General features: G+C 37.6%; 1 long non-coding RNA gene across 2 annotated transcripts in view; it reads right to left on the reverse strand.

The window, feature by feature from the left end:
* Positions 1-2,796: 2,796 nt before the first annotated feature.
* The window catches only part of LOC129060304 (uncharacterized), a 151,216-nt gene continuing 135,362 nt past the window's right edge, over positions 2,797-18,650 (reverse strand). For both annotated transcript variants that reach the window (XR_008526900.2, XR_008526899.2), the window contains exons 4-7: positions 14,065-14,170; positions 12,415-12,503; positions 5,776-5,832; positions 2,797-4,409 (exon numbers count right to left, since the gene is read on the reverse strand). This is a non-coding gene — a long non-coding RNA (uncharacterized LOC129060304). The remainder of the gene's footprint in view (positions 4,410-5,775; positions 5,833-12,414; positions 12,504-14,064; positions 14,171-18,650) is intronic.

The raw sequence follows: 18,650 nt of genomic DNA on the forward strand, positions 1-18,650 counted from the left end.
AAATCTTAAGCTAAATGGACTAAGAAAAGAGAGAAGGCTAACATTACTGAAATCAGAAATGAAAGTGGGAACATCCCTACCAATGGTACAGCCAAAAAAAAAAGGGTTATAAGAGTACTGTGAACACATGTACACCAATCAGTTGGGTAACCTAAATTAAATGGATAAATCACTAGTGACACAAAACTGGCCAAGATTTAATTATGAAGAAATAGAAGTCCTGAATATATCCATAACTAATATAGAGATTAAATAAAGAATCAACATCTAACAAAATAAAGCCCCAGTCCTGATGGCTTCACTGGTGAGTTCTACCAAACATTTCACAAAGAACTAATACCAAACCCTTGCAATCTTTTCCAAAAAGTTGAGAGGAAAGACCATTTCCTAACTCCATGAGGCCAGCATGACTCTGAAAACACAGGCAGACAAAGACGACAGACTAATATCTCTTATGAATATTGATGCAATAATTCTCAACAAAATACTACAAACCAAATTCACCAGCACATTAAAGAGATTATAACCCATGACAAGTGATATTTGTAAGAATGGTTCAACATATGAAAATCAATCAATCTAATATACCCCCTTAACAAAACTGAAGGAGGAACCGATTATCACAACCGATGCAGAAAAAGCACTTGACAAAATTCCACATCCTTTCATGATAAAAACACTCAACAACTAGAAAAAAAAGGAAAACTACTTTAACATAATAGACATAACATATAAAAAACCCACAGCAAACATACTCAATAGTGAATGACTGAAATATTTTCATCTAAGCTAGAGAAAAAGGCAAAAATGCCCACTTTCATGACATACGTTCACCATAGTACTAGCAGTTTTAGCCAAAGCAATCAGACAAGAAAAAAGAAATAAAATAGATCCAAATTTGGAAAGGAAAAAGTCAAATTACCTCTGCTCACAGATGACATGATCATATATATAGAAAACCCTAAAGCTTGTACAAAATACCTGCTAGAACTAATAAACACATTTAGCAATGAAATAGGATTACAAATCGATATGCAAAAATCAGTTGGATTTCTATACACAACAATGAACAATCTGAAAATAAAATTAAGAAAACAATTCAATTTCCAAGGGCATCAAAAATAAAATACCCATATTAACTTAACTAAAGAACTTAATGATGTGCATGATAAAAACTCTAGGCCAGGTACAGTGGCTCACGCCTGTAACCCTAGCATCTTGGGAGGCTGAGGTGGGCAGATCACAAGGTCAGGAGTTCAAGACCAGCCTGGCCAATATGGTGAAACTCTGTCTCTACTAAAAATACAAAAAAATTAGCCAGGCATGGTGGCACATGCCTGTAATCCCAGCTACTCAGGAGGCTGAGGCAGAAGAATTGCTTGAACCCAGGAGGCAGAGGTTACAGTGAACCAAGATCGTGCCACTGCACTCCAGCCTGTGTGACAGAGCAAGACTCTGTCTCAAATAAAAAAAAAACTATACAACGTTGCTGAAATAAATTAAAGACAAGGATAAATGGAAAGATTCATGTTCATAGATTGGACCACTCAATATTGTTAAGATGTCAATATAACCCAAAGTGATTGAGAAATTTAATGCAGTCACTAACAAAATCACAAGTTTTGGTAGAAATAGAAAAAACCATCCTAAAATTTATATAGAATCCCAAGGGATCTCAAGCAGCCAAGTAAACCTTGATTTGAGAAAAAAAAAAGCTGGAGGACTCATGTATGCTGATTTCAAAACTTACTACAAAGCTACAGGAATCAAAACTATGTTGTACTGGTATTAAGACAGTATCCAAATTAAGACATTAAGTGTCCCTTAAGACATGTAGACGAATGGAACAAAACAGAGAGCCCAGAAATAAACCCTTGTGTATAATAGTCAAATGATTTTCAGCAAGAGTGCCAAGACCATTCAATGTGGAAAGAAGATTCACCTCTTTTTAACAAATGCTCCTGGGAAAACTGGATACCCAAATGCAAAATTAATGTGGGCACCATATATAAAAGTGGTGCCATATATAAAAATCAACTCAAAATGGATCAAAGACCTACATATAAGGGCTAAAACTATAAAACTCTTAAAAGAAAACATAGGATAAAATCTTCATGACATTAGATTTGGTAATGATTTCTTGGGTATGACACTAAAGACACAAGCAATAAAGAAAAATTAGACATTGGATTTCATAAAAATTTTAAAATTTTATGCATCAAAAGACCCTATTAACAAAGTAAAAAGGCAATTCACAGAAATGGAGAAAATATTTGAAAATCTCATATCTGATAAGAGATTAATATCTAGAATATATAGAGAATTCCTAAAGCTCAATTACAAAAAAAAAATCTTATCTGAAAAATGGGCAAAGGACTTGAATAGATATTTCTCCAAGAAAGATATACAAATGACCAGTAACTACCTGAAAAGATCTTCAACATCACTAGTTATAATGGAAAATGCAAATCAAGCCACAATGAGATACAACCTCACACTCATTAGACTATTATCAAAAATAAAAAACTAAATAAATAACAGAAAATAACAAGTGTTAGCAAGAATGTAGAGAAATTGAAACCCTTGAGCACTGTTGGTGGGAAGGTAAACTGGTGCAGCAGCTGCAGAAAACAGCATGGCAGTTCTTGAAAATATTAAATATAGAATCATACAATCCAGCAATTCTACCTCTGGGTATATACCCAAGAGGAATGAAAGCACGGACCCAAATTTCTGTACACTCATGTTCGTAGCAGCATTATTTACAATAGTCAAAATATGGAAGCAACCTCTCAGGTCCACCTATGGATGATAGAATAATTGAAATGTACTGTACACATACAATGGAATATTATTCACCCATCAAAAGGAAGAAATCCTTATATATGTGTCTCGGTCTGCTTGCGCTGCTATAACAAAATACCAAAAACTGGGTAATTTATAATGAACAGAAATTTATTTCTTATAGTTCTGGGGGCTATAAGTCCAAGATCAAGATGCCAGCAGATTCAGCATCTGGTTCAGGGTGGCTCTCTACTTCCAAGAAGAGGCCTTATTGCTGCAGCCTCCAGAAGGGAGGAGCACGTGTTCTCACATGGTAAAAGGAAGAAGGGCAAAAGGGGAACAAACTCCTTCATCAACTCCTTTTATAAGGGCACCTAATCCCACTCACGATGGAAGAGCTCTCTTGATCTAATCACCGTGTAAAACTCCCACCTCTTAATAGTACCACATTGGTAACACCTGGATTTTCCAGGTGACCCATTCAAATCACAGCAATGTGCCACAACATGGATGAACCTTAACACATTAAACCAAGTGAAATAAACCAGTCACAAAAAGACAATGTGTGACTCCACTTATATGAGACATCTAGAATAGTCAAATTCACAGAGACAAAAAGTTAAATGGTGGTTGCCAGGGACTGAGGGGAGACAGAAGTGGGGAATTGTTTAATGAGTATGAATTTTCGGTTTTGAAGGATGGAAAGCATTCTAGAGATGGGGTGGTGGTGATGGTTGCACAACCACGTGAATGGACTCAGTACCCCAGAACTGTGCACTCAGAATGGTTAAGACAGTACATTTTGTGTTATGCATATCCTGCCACAATAACAAAAATGTGCTATTTAAAAAATGAGCAATGGAGAAAAAATGGGGAGTTTTTAAGCAAATAGTATTATTTTTTCTGTATTTTAGGAAGCTTATTTAATCACCACCATGGAGAACAGCATGAAAGAAAGTAAAACAGGAAATGTTGGACGAAGGCATAAATGAAGACCTGGACTAAGACCATATGTTTTCAAGACAGGAGACGACATGCCCAGGAGAACCTTGTGTGGTATCATCAGTAGGAATTTGTGACCAACTCGAGATGAGTGACAGAAGCAGATGGTAAACTGTGGGACCCTGACCTCATAACTTGAGTGGAAGGCAGCAGCATCACCATGGCAGAGAAAACAGGAAAAGCAGCTGAGAAATAGGAGGGAGAGTTCAGGGCTTTACATGAACTGAAGGGATATCACCCAAATGAAACTCTCCACTCAGATTCTGGTGTTGGGTATGTTAGTGCCATGGACTGAATGTTTGTGTCCCCTCACAAATTCACATGTTGAAACCCTCCCTTCCCATGTGACAGTATTAGGATGTGGGGCCTTTGGGAGGTGATTAGGTCACAAAGATGGAGCCCCCATGATGTGATTAGCATCCTTTTAGAAGACATTGCAGAACTCCCTGGAGTACTTCCTCTGTTTCTCACAGTCTCTTCCTCTCTCTGCCATGTGAGGATAGAAGGAGAAGGCAGCCATTTCCAAACCAGGAAGAAGGGCTTCGCCAGACACTGGATCTGCAGGACCTTGATGCTGGCTTCCCAGCCTTTGGAACCATGAGAAATGGATTTTTCAACCCAACCTGAAAAAAACACTTAGTCTCATTCTCAGAAATGTCTTGGTTTGAGATACATATTTGAGAATTATGAGCGAATAGACAGCAAAGATCTGAATATGAAAAAAGTGGCTGAGAGAAGCCGGGTGACTTACCCAAGATGGCCCGCAGAAGCCAGAAGGTTTACATCATCTCTGGAACACAAATCTCCTACTAAAATGTTTCTTCTATATTCACTTGCATTAAATCATTAATTTTATGTGAAATAATGACCATTACTTGTCTGTAATTATCATTTTTAGTACTACACATCTGCAAGTCACGACAGTTTTGCACAAGAAAACAAAGCTTGTCAGAGGCAAGAGCTATGACCTCAATTTTATAGAGAAAATATTCTATTAACCTCCGCAGATACTACATGTTTGGGGTTAGTTCAACAATCTTATGGCATGTGCTCAGGAGGAAATATAGACCTGGGTAATTTTCCTGCATGACTTCAGCATATAATAGCTGTAACAGTCGCTTATTAGAAACACCTACTTCTATAAAAAGGGTGGGAACTGCAAGAATCTTAGCTGTATCTATGATGAGGAGTTTAGGCCACCTGGAGGCACAGTTATTGTGGAATATATTTCCATTCTAACAAAACCTTTGATTCCGGATCTTAGCATCAAGCTTTAGCGTGTTTTTCTTAGCAGAAACTATCATGTAGTAAGCAGTCAGCAAATACTCATGGACGATCATGGATGATGCTAATATTGGAAATGTTTATTGTTGATTGCTATGGTAAGGTAGTGAGTTTCTTTTTTGAATTGGAATTTGGACTGTTGAGTAGCTGCTAAATATTATTAGAACCAACCAGTAGAAGGGGAGTGACAGAGGAAAATAAGCAAGACATGCCCATCACCATGGCTTCCACAGTTTTAGGAATCGTCTCTGAGCATTGAGATGCAGAATTGGCAGGTGATGTTAGCAAATACTATTGGTGGAGAGTCACCTCCTGCAGTTGTTCACTGGGTTTTTATCCAGGAATCAGGACCTCATTGAGGATGTCAGGCACAGCTTCCCAGAGAAAAGACCAGTGTGGCAGGAGTGTCCACAAGAAAGGCTGCTGGAACTTGAGAGGCATAATATGGAATGAAATGGAGAGGTACCTTTTCCCTCACCCTCAGGCAGGGCTCCAATTCTGAGTCCTGCAGGGGAAGAGGTGCCTTTTGTCAGGACCACTCAAACTGGCCAGATGGCCTCTGTGCCCAAGGGTGGTGACTAATACTAGTCAGGGTTCTCCAGAGGGACAGAACTAATAGGATACAGATATAGATATAGATATAGATGTAGATATAGATATAGATATAGATATAGATAAAGGGGAGTTTATTAAGTATTAACTCACATGATCACGAGGTTCCACAACAGGCTGTCTGCAAGCTGAGGAGCAAGAAGAGTCAGTCTGAGTCCCAGAAATGAAGAATGTGGAGTCCGATGTTTGAGGGCAGGAAGCATCCAGCATGGGAGAAAGATGTAAGTTAGGAGGCTAGGCCCCTCTTTCCTTTTCACATTTTTCTGCCTGCTTTATATTCGCTGGCAGCTGATTAGATTGTGCCCACCAGATTAAGGGTGGATCTTCCTTCCCCCGCCCACTGACTCAAATGTTAATTTCTTTTGGCAACACCCTCACAGACACACTCAGGATCAATACTTTGTATCCTTCAATCCAATCAAGTTGACACTCAGTATTAACCATCACAGTGGTGTTTGACTTTCTGCATATCATCCCCAGGAGATTGCCAGCCCTCTGCCCCCTAACATCTTTGCACAAAGATTAGGCTGGGCACAGTGGCTCATGCCTGCAATCCCAATGACTTGGAAGACCAAGGCGGGATGACTGCTTAAGGCCAAGAGTTCAAGACCCACCTGGGCAACATAGCAAAACCCTATCTCTACAAAATGTTTTTTTTTTTTTTTAATTATCTGGGCATGGGGCACACACCTGTACTCTCAGCTACTTGGGAAGCTGAGACAGGAGGATTGCTTGAAGCCAGGAGTTCGAGGTTGCAGTGAGCCACATTCATGCCACAGCACTCCAGCCTGGACAACAGAGTGAGACCCTGTCTCTAAGAAAAAAAAATTAAATTGGCAAGATAACATGTTCTCTGTTCTGGATTTTTTTTTAAGAGACTGTCTTGCTATGTTGCCCAGGCTGCAGTGTGGCTATTCACAGGTACAGTTCCTCTACTGATCAGCATGAAAGTTTTGACCTGCTCCATTTCTGACCTGGGCTGCTTCACTCCTCCTTAGGCAACCTGATGGTCCCTCACTCCCAGGAGGTCACCGTATTGATGTGGAACTTAGTGTGGACACCTCATGGTCACAGTGCATGACAGCCCAGAACTCCTGGGCTCAAGCAATCCTCCCACTGGACTATGTGCACCCACCACTGCCTGGGGGTGTTCTGGGATTTTTTTAAAAAGAGAATCTTAACTTATAATTTACTTTTAAAAAAGTGAATGCTTGTAGTAGAAAAATCTTTGGTGATTGCAATCAACAAATATTCCAAGTCAATAATTTTAATTAATTTTGTAAACCTCAAATTTTCTGTCTCATTGAGGGGGAAGATCATACAATAGTATTTTACAAGGAATGTTGTACTTGCAATCATAGACTCTAAGCTGGAATTATGGTTCTGTCTCTTCTCTTCTGTGTGACCTAGAGTATAAGTCTCTTAACCTCATCTGTAATTTGGAGATAATTATTCATCACTTACCTAGTATTTAAAACTAAAAACTATACAAATAAAAAGTGTTATGCTAGAGAGTGAAAGGATAGGCATAAAATAAACTGCTTTTTGCCTCTTCAGTATTCACAGTACTGAAAACATATATCTGAGGTACTTGCATAAAAGCACATACTTTAAATGAATATGCACAGTGCTGACTATGGAGATGATATGATCGCTGGACTCCAGAGCTCAAAAAGACCAGAAAAGTGATGTTTTCAAATACTTACAGTAATTAAGATCCCTATTGAAGAAGAATCTAGATCAGTTTTCACTTTTTTTCAAGAAATGACAGATATGGTATGCAAAATATTTGATTTCTTTAAAAATAATGGAAACTTTCGATGAATAGAATCTGACTAGATGCAGATTTCTTAGCCAGAATCTGTGAGCAGATTACTCAGTGGTTGACAAATAAGACTACACCTGGGACCAAAGTCAGGTGACACAAACCAGTGATGTTGCATTTATCTTGATTGAAGTTTAGAATCATAGGAAAAGATGTATTCCTGGAGGCTCCCTGTCTAAAATAAAGCCACGGGGAGAGTTGTGGGAAATAATCCATACTCAGATTATAAGAACTAAGGATCCATTATTGAAAAACAACTCACACAGGCAGAAATAAGGTACTGGCTGGAGGCAGTCAGTATATGCAAAATATTTTAGGGTAATCAACATAGATTCTGGTAGAAAAATTGCGGCGGGACAGAATGGAGTGATGGTGAGACTATTCACTAATAAAGCAAGACCAGTGTTTAGATAAATAGAGCTCCAGAGATTTTAGTTTCTTGGGGCAAAGTACAATATATACAAAATTAAGAAGTTAGAATTCATTGCCAAATAGATAAGTTTTCGAGTTTCTCATACTTTTAAACATTGCTTTTTATATCTTCCAATTTAAATAGAAATTTGGATTTATATATATTAATTGCATTCAAAATAAATGGTGTGGATCTCTTACTTCTTGTTTTAACACTGTATAAGATACTTGGCTATAGAGTCTGCAATATATCACTGTCGTTTGGTGCCAGACATACCAAATTTTAGATACCAAGCTCCTGGAGAATTATAATTTCTAGGGGTTTTTCCCCATTATTCCACTAATTTCTCTCATCATCTGATACCTGTAAAGCCATCCTCTTTCATAACACTTACGACTTTCTACTTTATGGTACTTATTTGCTCAACAACCAGACTCATCCAGGCTAGACACTGAGGTACGTGTAAAAGATTCATGGATAAGGACGGCAACATCTTTCCCTCCCCAACAGCTTGGTGGGGGAGATGAATTTCTAAGCATATAATTAAAATTCCAGGGTAAAGATTACTATTATTTTCAAGATAATGATAAGTACTATGAAATACAGAGGAGAAGAGGTAAAACTTTTCATTGTAGGGGGAATAAAAATCAAAGTTGAGATGATAACAATTATGCAGCATGGTGAAAAATAAGTAGAGTTCATCAGAGCCCGGCAGGAGAAGCTGCACATGAACATAGCTAACACAGTTAAAGAGCATTGCCTGTTTAGTCTTGGTAAGCACTGCGGTGTCATTTGAGCTAACTGGGTATTATCAAGAGCAAAAGGCATAAAACAAAGTTGGAAACATAACTTAAGTACAGTGCTAAGAAGACTGGAAATGGTGAGTTAAAAAAAGGCATTTTAAAGGGAGTATTGATGAAATCAGAATTGTGTTTTTGAAAGATAACCCCTTAAAAGTGTGTACAGAATGGATTGAGGGATTAATGGCTGGGGAAAAATAAGCAAAACAGGAAACTATTGCAATAATAAGAGTGAGGTTTAGAGCCATTGGCAATAGTGAAAAAGACAGAATGGATTTGGCAAACGTGATGCAAAGAATTGTAAAGAGTGGAGGCAGAAAGAAGGCGAGGAAAGCTTCTGCGTTTCTCAAGAGGCAATTTGATGGGGAGTTGTGCTTTACTATCTCCTATGCAAGTCCAGGTCTGGGTAAGGTGAGTTAGACACTCACATTTGATGCACGGATCTATGAGTTAGACACTCACATTGATGCACAATGTAAAGAAGCACTAAAAATCTTAGTTATCAAGAGATATAATATTTTAATGTAATATTCAAAAAAACAATATCAATGTAAAAATCCATGATGAATGTATTAGAGTTTCAGAGAGAAAGAAAGAAAAGAGTTAGGATGAAAAACTGGCAGATGATTATGGAGGCTGAAAAGTCCCAGGTTCTATGGGGTGGGTCTGCCTGCAAGCTGGAGACCTTGGAGAGCTATGGTGTAGCTCCAGCCAGTGTCCAAAGGCCTGAAGACCAAGATATCTGATGGTGTAAGTTCTAGTCTAAAGGCTGGCAGGCTAACTACCCAGGGAGAACCAATGTTTTAGTTCAGATCTGAAGGCAGGAAAAGTGCTGATGTACCAGTCTGAGGCTATTAGGCAAGAGGAATGTCCTCTCACTTGGGGAAGGTCAGTCTTTTTGTACTATTCAGGCTTTCAAGCAATTGGATGAAGTGCACACACAATAGAGAGAGCAATCTTCTGTACTTAGTCTACTAATTTAAATGTTAATCTCATCCCAAAACACCCTCAGAGAAGCACCCAGAATAATATTTAACCAAATATCTAGGCACTTTGTGGTCCAGTTAAGTTGACACATAAAACCAGCCATCATAATAAACAAAATATAAAAAATTTTAAATAAAGTCTGGCTCAGTATTACTGATTTTCTTTCTGTCCCAGACTCCTATTTAGCTTGGCATGGCACTGCTCTTATGTCTTATAATATCTCCTACTTGACACAATGTCACTTGAAGTGCCATTCCCCCAAGATTTGCAATGTGCCCTATAAGGGTTCAATAAGTGTAGCTTTCAATGTGCCAAGAAAGGGTTCAATAAGTGTACATTTAACAAAGTAATGCACGCCACTGTGTGTGGGAAAGAAAGATTTTTCCATGACAAGATAAATTTAATAGCAAACTCAGAATGCCTTTAAATATTCCTTAGGATGTATCATACAAAAATACATTTATGCTTTGTGGTTAATTTTTAACCCACAGTACTGGCTTTGGAAATGAGTGGAAGCTAATTATTTTCTTCTGTTTTCTATGGGTGTCATTTCAATAGCTGTAACCACAGGAATGGCAGTCTAGGATAATGGAAACAGAGTCTCATCAGAATATTGCACATCCAATTGCACGTAAAAGAATGTTATAGTGCTCCATAAATTAGAAAAGTAAGGTTCAAGGAGTTTAATTAGCTTAGTCTTGGCTGCATGCTTAGTAGGCGGTAGAAACATTACATGGCCATAGTTCTGTCCCACTCCCAACCTGATGATGTTTCCATTACTACCTCTGGGATAATCTTCTAAAATATGCCAAATACCCAGCATTGTTTTCTTGAAATGTACATATATTTACTTTCAAGAAGTCTAACACAGTAAACAACTAATTTCTAATTTTGATTTGCATACCTACACCAAAATGCAATAGAAGTTATGGTTTTAAAATATACATCTGAATGCAAACCAAGTTCTTTTCCCAATAAATTAAATGTTACCAGATGTCAACTTAAAATAACCAACTCTTCAATAGCATTGTTCCAATCAGGAAAAGGAAACATAGCAACATAATTATCAACTTACACAGTTCCTCACCCCTCCATTTTGATTCTGAAAGGCAATTTGGTTGAATTACTTGTTTATGTATTTTTTGCAACCTGGCTTTCTATTCACATTAGCTTCTTATTCAAGTCAAATACCTCTTCCCCCAACCACATATATTCTGATGTGAAATCTAAACATCAAATCTCTCTCAAATCTGTCCTCTCAGTCCTTCCTCACATCTTTGACTGCTGACAGTCATCTTGTTAAGTGTTGACTCTTCACATGTAAATATGGAGACAAAAATGTGTCAATTTAAAATTCTGGAATATCAACTGACATGTTTTCCTGCAGTATTTCCTGTTACCCTGTAGTAATGCCAACTCGGGAACTAGACCGTGAGGCATCCATTGCTTCCAGGAAATGCTTTTCCAAAATGAATGGTAAAGAACTAAATAAAACAGACAAATACTGGCTTTGAAGTTTTAAAACTTGAGGTCCAGGCATAAGACACAAAGGTCTGGATGTGACCCCTGCAAACCTGCCAGGGACTGATAAGGAGTGAGAATGCTGCAAAGGATTTCAGCTTAGAAAAGAGAGACAACGTCCTCATGCCCCAAGAAGGATCAACTGCCTAGAACCTAACGCCCTCAGCTGAAAGGCTGCGGCAGATGCCAGGAATGAGCTGTTACAGACTTTACCCAATTAACTGAAATTACATCTCCCGTATTAGTGGAAAGGGATTCAAAGTATTTTGAAACTAAATATGGAACAAATAAAGCTGCATTTATTATATACCTAAGCATATCTAAACTTATAACCTAGTATTTGAATCTCTAATAGTTAATACCCTTACAGTCGTTATGAAGATAAAGTGAGATAAAAACTAAGGCCTCTTTAATTCTTGGATGTCCACAATTCTGTCTCCCACCGTAGTTTATATTCACAACTGAAACTACCTCTTTATTAGCTGACTCATAACCCTTATACAGTGGCCAGAGTCACATTTCTAAAGTGCACTAACCTTATGACTATCTTCCTTAAAATCATTCAAGGTAAAAAAAAAAAATACTTAATTCCTGTCCCACTTCATGTCCTGATACTTGCCCATGTGCTGAGCAAGCTTCAAGACACTGAAATTCTTGCCACTGTCCTAATCCACAATTTCACACCTAGCTGCCTTTGTCAATCTCTTCTCTGTCTGCCTGCAGCACAAGCACACAGAAATCCTTCATTTACCCAGTGACTTTCTTCCATGCCTTGTCATTTATTCCCCCCAAGAGTCAATGAAAAGAAAACCCCTTCCTCCAGGATGGACCTTAATCAGTGTCCCTGTGCTATCCTAGGATCAATGCTGTCTTCAATTATAAACTCTGAAAACATTGTGTTGCTGGGTTTTTTTCTAATTACTTTAATGACTCCTTTGCCAGATTATAAGCCTCATAAACATAAAGGACAAAATGTTAGCTATTCTTTTTTTACTTATTTTTATTTTTATAGACTTAAGGGGTACAGGTACAGTTGTGTTACATGAATGTATTGCATAGTGGTGATGACTGGGCATTACCTCTACTTTTTTTTTGGCAAATTACTGGGGTTGGAACAGATCACCTTAATCCCATCAGGGGTGCCTTGGCCTGAGGTCAGTTTTTAGACTTTTAAAGGCTCAACCTACCTTTCTTTCATCCCTGCTTCTAAGGTATAGTCCTCCAGGGGTCCCAGGGGGTGGGGTTTGTACCAATGAACTTCTTCCCTGAGTTGGTCCTGAAACATAATTTTGTCTTTTAGAACCATGAGATTTTCAAAAGCTCCAGTTAGATGTTTAGCAGCCATATGCTCAGTTTCTTAAATGTTTACCCACTGTAGATTAATAAATCAGCAAATCTATACACAAGAAATAAGTTCAGAAGGTATCAAATTTACTCCTAATAAATATAAGAAAAATACAAGTGAAAATTAGATTTAGATCCAATTCTCATTCATCAAATCAATAAAACTTCCAGATGTTTAACAAAACTCATGATGAAGCTGTGATGAAACAGGCATAGTCATATATTGTATAATAGAATAAGTCTTATAGAGGATATTTTGGCAGTATCTATAAAAAACTCTCCTTCTCTCTCTCTCTCTCTCTCTCTCTCTCTCTCACACACACACACACACACACCACAGAAACACTTTGAACCAGAAATCCATCTTCTAGGAATCTACCCAGATGGTAAATTCTGTAAATATGAAGCATTATATGAACAAGGTTGTGTTCTATGTCACAGTTTACAAAGCAGAAGACAGGAAACAACTCAAATGCCTTTAGTTAAGGAACTGCTTGTATATGTGGTATATTCACACAATGATGTATCACTCAGCTGTAAGAAAAAATGAGCAAAATTTCTATGTATTGAGATAGAGATAGTCCCAGACTGTATTTTAAAGTGCACAGCAGTGAATATTGAATCCTTTTGGTGTTGTAGTAGAAATAAAAGTACAAATACACCTAGTAATGTATTTTTGCAAAAAGAAATTCTGGGTAAATGAAGAACGAAATAGCATGGGAGTCAAAGTGGGGTGGAGGGTAAAGGGATGGGAATGAAACTTCTCTGAGTGTACCTTGTTTTGAATGCAATATTTTATGTGATCAAAAAATCACTTTAGATCAAAAAGGAAAAAAGAAAACTATAAAATTAAAAAATGAACTGAAACAAATGAATCTACATCTATGAACTTGGTAATATAATCACATAGAAAATAATTATTTCAAGATGTTGTGTAACAGAATGCTCTGACTGCATACGTATACATTCTTAGAGGGATATATTCAGGATACAAGGAAAAGTGCAAAGAAAGCAAAGCCTCTTTTGGTGATTTTAATAGTAGCATTAATATTATAATTTTTTAAATATGCATATTGTGATGATTATGTAAAAATGGCAATTTGTGAAACACCCAGATTTTTCAGTGTAAGAAGGAGATAATATCAAAGAAATTCCACAAAATATACTACTTGGTTAAATTTTAATTGGAAATATGAATGTGTATATATTATTTTTCTTATATAAATTATATACGTATTTGTATATATATTTTATATATATGTGTATATATATATATACACACACACACATGTATTTCCTAGCTCCATACAATGAACGTAGAAACAATGTCCTCCCAATATCAATCAATTCGGATCTTGGCTTCTAAATAATATTCCTTACTAACAGGAATCAAGCAAGAGAATTACAAGATAAACTTTGGATATTTTGGACCAGAAATCAAAGAAATGCTCCAAGAAACAAGTAAATCCAAAGGATAATTTATTATCACCTACCTTCTCATATAACACAAAAGGCAATTTATAGCATGAACAATACAATTTTCTTGCCAAAAATATGTGATTTGAGTCTAATAAGGTCTTTAGGTTTAATTTCAAGTTTCTGTAAAATAAAGGAGATACAAGAAAAAAATAAATTACAGTCCAGGTAATTTACATACACAAAGAAAATAAAGCATATACAGCAAAATTTTAACAATTGTTGAAGCTAGATGGTAAGTAAATGGGTCTTTGTTTTATTATTTCTTCAACTTTTCTGCAGTTTTGAAACATTTTATAATAAACACTTGGAAAAAAAATTTCCTCCCATTGATTCCATCTCACTGTAACTTGTGGTAGAAGCTGCTGGCTACTGCCCATGGGTTGCAAAAGTGAGAGACACACTGTGGCACCACAGATGCATCTTTTCTGACAGCAGAGAACTGTAAGTCCCATAGAGACAACCTTCTCTTTGTTCCAGCCCTGGGTAATCTTTTCACCATCTAGAGCAGGGATGTCCAATCTTTTGGCTTCCCTGGGCCCCCTTGGAAGAAGAATTGTCTTGGGCCACAAATAAAATACACTAATACTAATGATAGCTGATGAGCTAAAAAAAAAAAAAAAAAAAAAAAAAAAATCCAAAAAAAATCCTCATAATGTTTTCAGAAAGTTTATGAATTGGTGTTGGGCCACATTCAGAGCTGTCCTGGGCCACGTGAGGCCTACATTCCATGGGTTGGACAAGCTTGATCTAGAGAGAAAGCATCCCAGCCCATGTTTCTGCATAGCCATGCTTCAATTGATCCTTGTCACTTTCAGGAGAAAAACCCAAACCTGGAACTGAAACAGAGCACTGAAACACAATTTGGCCACTAGATTATACCTCTTTTCCATGTGGCCACACTCTCTACACCGTGCTATAACCAATGCCTCAAATTCTCCCCACTCCCTGAGACGCCTTTCTCCTCCACACAGCGATGTCTCTGCCCATGATTGCTAATGCAGTGAAAAGTCCTTTCCCATTCCTCAAAGATTATTCCTCTTTAACACTCAAAATTCACGGAGAATGTCTCTGCTTGATTCTGTGTACCTATTAGGTAGCACTGTCATTTGCATTTAAAAACAAACTTATCTCTCTACTTTCTGGCATCTAGTATTAGGTCTGGCGCATCAATGCCCATTGCTTTAATTCTGTTATATTCAACAAATATTTATCTAGTAGGTGGCAGACAAGCACCAGGCTAACGATTGGTGACTGTCAACAAAAATGAATGAGGAGATGGCCTCAAACCTGGCTCAGAAAATCACACTTGGAATCCTCATTACTATAACTATAAAACAGAAAGCCAAATGCCTCACTATGACATTTTGTGAGTACAGCAATGCTTCACTTCTTCAAACACCCGAAGTTGCCACATCCATGATTTCTCAACTACATGTGAGATTCATATGCAGATGCCTCAAGTGTGGCAGCAAGTGATGATCTGAAATCAAGGCAATCGGGCAAAAATGGCATTTAGGCTGGGCGCGGTGGCTCACGCCTGTAATCCCAGCACATTGGGATTAGGAGACCAGCCTGACCAACATGTGGAAACCCCGTCTCTACTAAAAATACAAAAAAATTAGCCAGGCGTGGTGGTGCATGCCTGTAATCCCAGCTACTCAGGAGTCTGAGGCAGGAGAATTGCTTGACCCGGGAGGCAGAGGTTGTAGTGAGCTGAGATCGTGCCACTGAACTCCAGCCTAGGTGACAGAGAGAGACTGTCAAAAAAAAAAAAAAAGGCATTCAAAGCTACTGCAATTGAATGTTGCTCTTCCAAAGAAAAGCCTTCCATCTTGTAGCAATGCTGATTTGTTCAGATATAATGCTTCCTTTAAGAACACAGAAAATAAAAATGTGCTTATTCAGGGACATGGATGAAGCTGGAAGCCGTCATTCTCAGCAAATTAACACAAGAACAGAAAATCAAACACTGCATGTTCTCACTCTTAAGTGGGAGTTGAACAATGAGAACACAGGGACACTGGGAGGGGAACATCACACACCAGGGCCTGTCAGGGGCTGGAGGGCAAGGGGAGGGAGTGCATTAGGACAAATACCTAGTGCATGCGGGGCTTAAAACCTAGATGATGGGTTGATAGGTGCAACAAACCACCATGGCACATGTATATCTATGTAACAAACCTGCACATGTATCCCAGAACTTAAAGTAAAGTAAAATATTTTTTTAAATGTGTTTATTACATCAACAAACACAATTGGCACTGAAATTCATAAACGTAATAATTTTTGGTCTTGTTTTTACAGCCATATTCCTTCCTTCCTGAAATGTCTTGGGCATAACAACTTTCATTGTTTTAACCAAGATATGTTGAAATTTTAGAGCTATGTTCCACCTCACACTATCCAGCTGGCATTTTCCCAACTCATCGCCTCCCACTGATTTTTTTGGATGATCTTTTTGCACTATAGTACTGAAAGTGGTATGTAAGAAGGTCTTCTGTTGTCGGAGATAAGAGATGGAAAGGACAGGTACAAAAGTATTCAGTGAAAGTCTAAATTATTATTTTTACATGTGTTTATTTCGATTCAAAGCAACCAAAAGAACAAGTATTTTAAAGCACTACTGTTTATAAAACATTGAGCTGGTATCCATGAGACCTAATTAAAAAAAAAAAAAGAAAAGAAGAAGAAGGCATGTGCTCTGCCCCCTACTCTCCCAGAAAACCACACATTAGTAGAACAAATAGGAATGTGACAGATAGATGATGACAGACAGCTAGATAGACAGGTGGATAAACAGGTGTATTGATAGATGTATGGATAGATAGACAGGTAGGTAGGTAGATTAGGTAGACAGATAGATAGATAGATAGAGAGAGAGATGATAGATAGATAGATAGATAATACAGATATATGGACAGGTAGAAAAATGAATAAATGGATAGATAGCTCTGACACAGGCAGACCATAATAAAGGATTTAATACAAATAAGCTCTAGAAATAGAGAAAGAAATTATTAACTCAGCAAGGAGAAATCATGGAAGGCTTATAAGATTTTTTGTGCCTCTCTACATTCAATGTAACAAGATCTATGCTGTAGAAATAGTATAAACACAAAGAAGACGATTGTGATTAGGAACCTTGGTTTTGAAATACTTAGAGCCACCTGTTATTTTAGGGCTACTCACAGGCCAAATTTTGTTCCAGGCCACAGCCTTGTTCAAAAGGTAAAATTCCAAAACATTGCAGAAAAACAGTTAACAGGAAATCAAATGTCACTCTCTAGTTTCAAAATAGCAATGCAATTATCAGAAGCAACGAGGGAAAAGGGGGCTTTTGTGTCTAGCTTTGCTTTGCTTTGTTTTCCAATGATAGTACCAAAATGTAAAATATCCGAAAAGAAGATGTGCCTAATTTCCATAACAGGACCCAAGAAACTGTGGAATTCAGTATTAAAACTAGAGATTTTAGATGCTCAAGCAAAGGTTTCTGTGAGGCTTTTTGTTTTGAGGTTGGCCTAGTTTTTATCACAGCCTCCCCAGCTCCCCCTCACCCTTGAACAACTGGACTCTGAGGACAAGCCAGGCCATGCTGAGAAGCCTTAAGGAGAACTGGTACAGCACCAGAGAATGTGGTTAGTAAGTCCATTTTCTTGCTGACCCCACTCTTTATAAATGAAACTCAAGCAGGTAACAGCAGGAAATTGAAGGGAGATTTCAAATTCTAAGGTCTGAGAGACAGCCTCAAATACATCTAGTAGCCTAGTAGAGAAAAAGGCAAAGACAGAAACAGGATAATTTGGGGAGAAAAATCAGAATGGAGGCCGCAACTCTAATGAGCCATGTCTAGAGGACAATTCTTTCTTAGTTATCAAAAAAAGAAAATTGTTCTTAATAAGATATTAAGAACAGAATAATAAAAAAAACAGACTTTTTAATGACTAGTTCCAGCTTCTGCTCCTTAATCCTTCAAGGAAACCATCATTAAACTCACATTCCATATGAGAAACATGGAGGGGCAGAGAGTTTAAGTGATGTGCACAGCTGGAAAAGGTAGGACCAGGATTCAGTCTCAGATCTGACTCCAGATCTACCCATTCTCTTATGAAACTTTGATACTTAAGAAGTTGTGTATGTGTGTGACCATGTGGATGCCTGTGCATGCATATGTAGAACTACATGTATGTGCACATGTCCATACATATGTATTTCAGTCAGTGTATTACCATGTGAACATAAATCAAACTCCAGTTCAGCGATTTACAGAGCTATGCTGAAATTGCTACAGAATAATCAAAAGAGGCTCATATAAAGCCAAACTTCCTGTGTTTGCCACTTAGTAATTGTGCTATTTTGGACAAGTCCTTAAAATTCTTGGTGACTCAGTCTATATGCTGTAAAAAGAAGATAATATTAGTACCAATATTACTAGATTTTCTGATTACATGATTTTATGTATCTAAAGTGCTTAGAACTTTCCCTAGCCAATTATTATTGTTATAAAATTATTAGCTATTGTCATTACTCATATGTTTCATTGGAAAGTGGTTTACTATTTCCTTCTTAATTTTTCATTGTTTCATTGTTTACAACTTTCTAT

Source organism: Pongo abelii, chromosome 6, assembly GCF_028885655.2.
Source record: "Pongo abelii isolate AG06213 chromosome 6, NHGRI_mPonAbe1-v2.0_pri, whole genome shotgun sequence".
Classification (NCBI taxonomy): Eukaryota; Metazoa; Chordata; class Mammalia; order Primates; family Hominidae; genus Pongo; species Pongo abelii.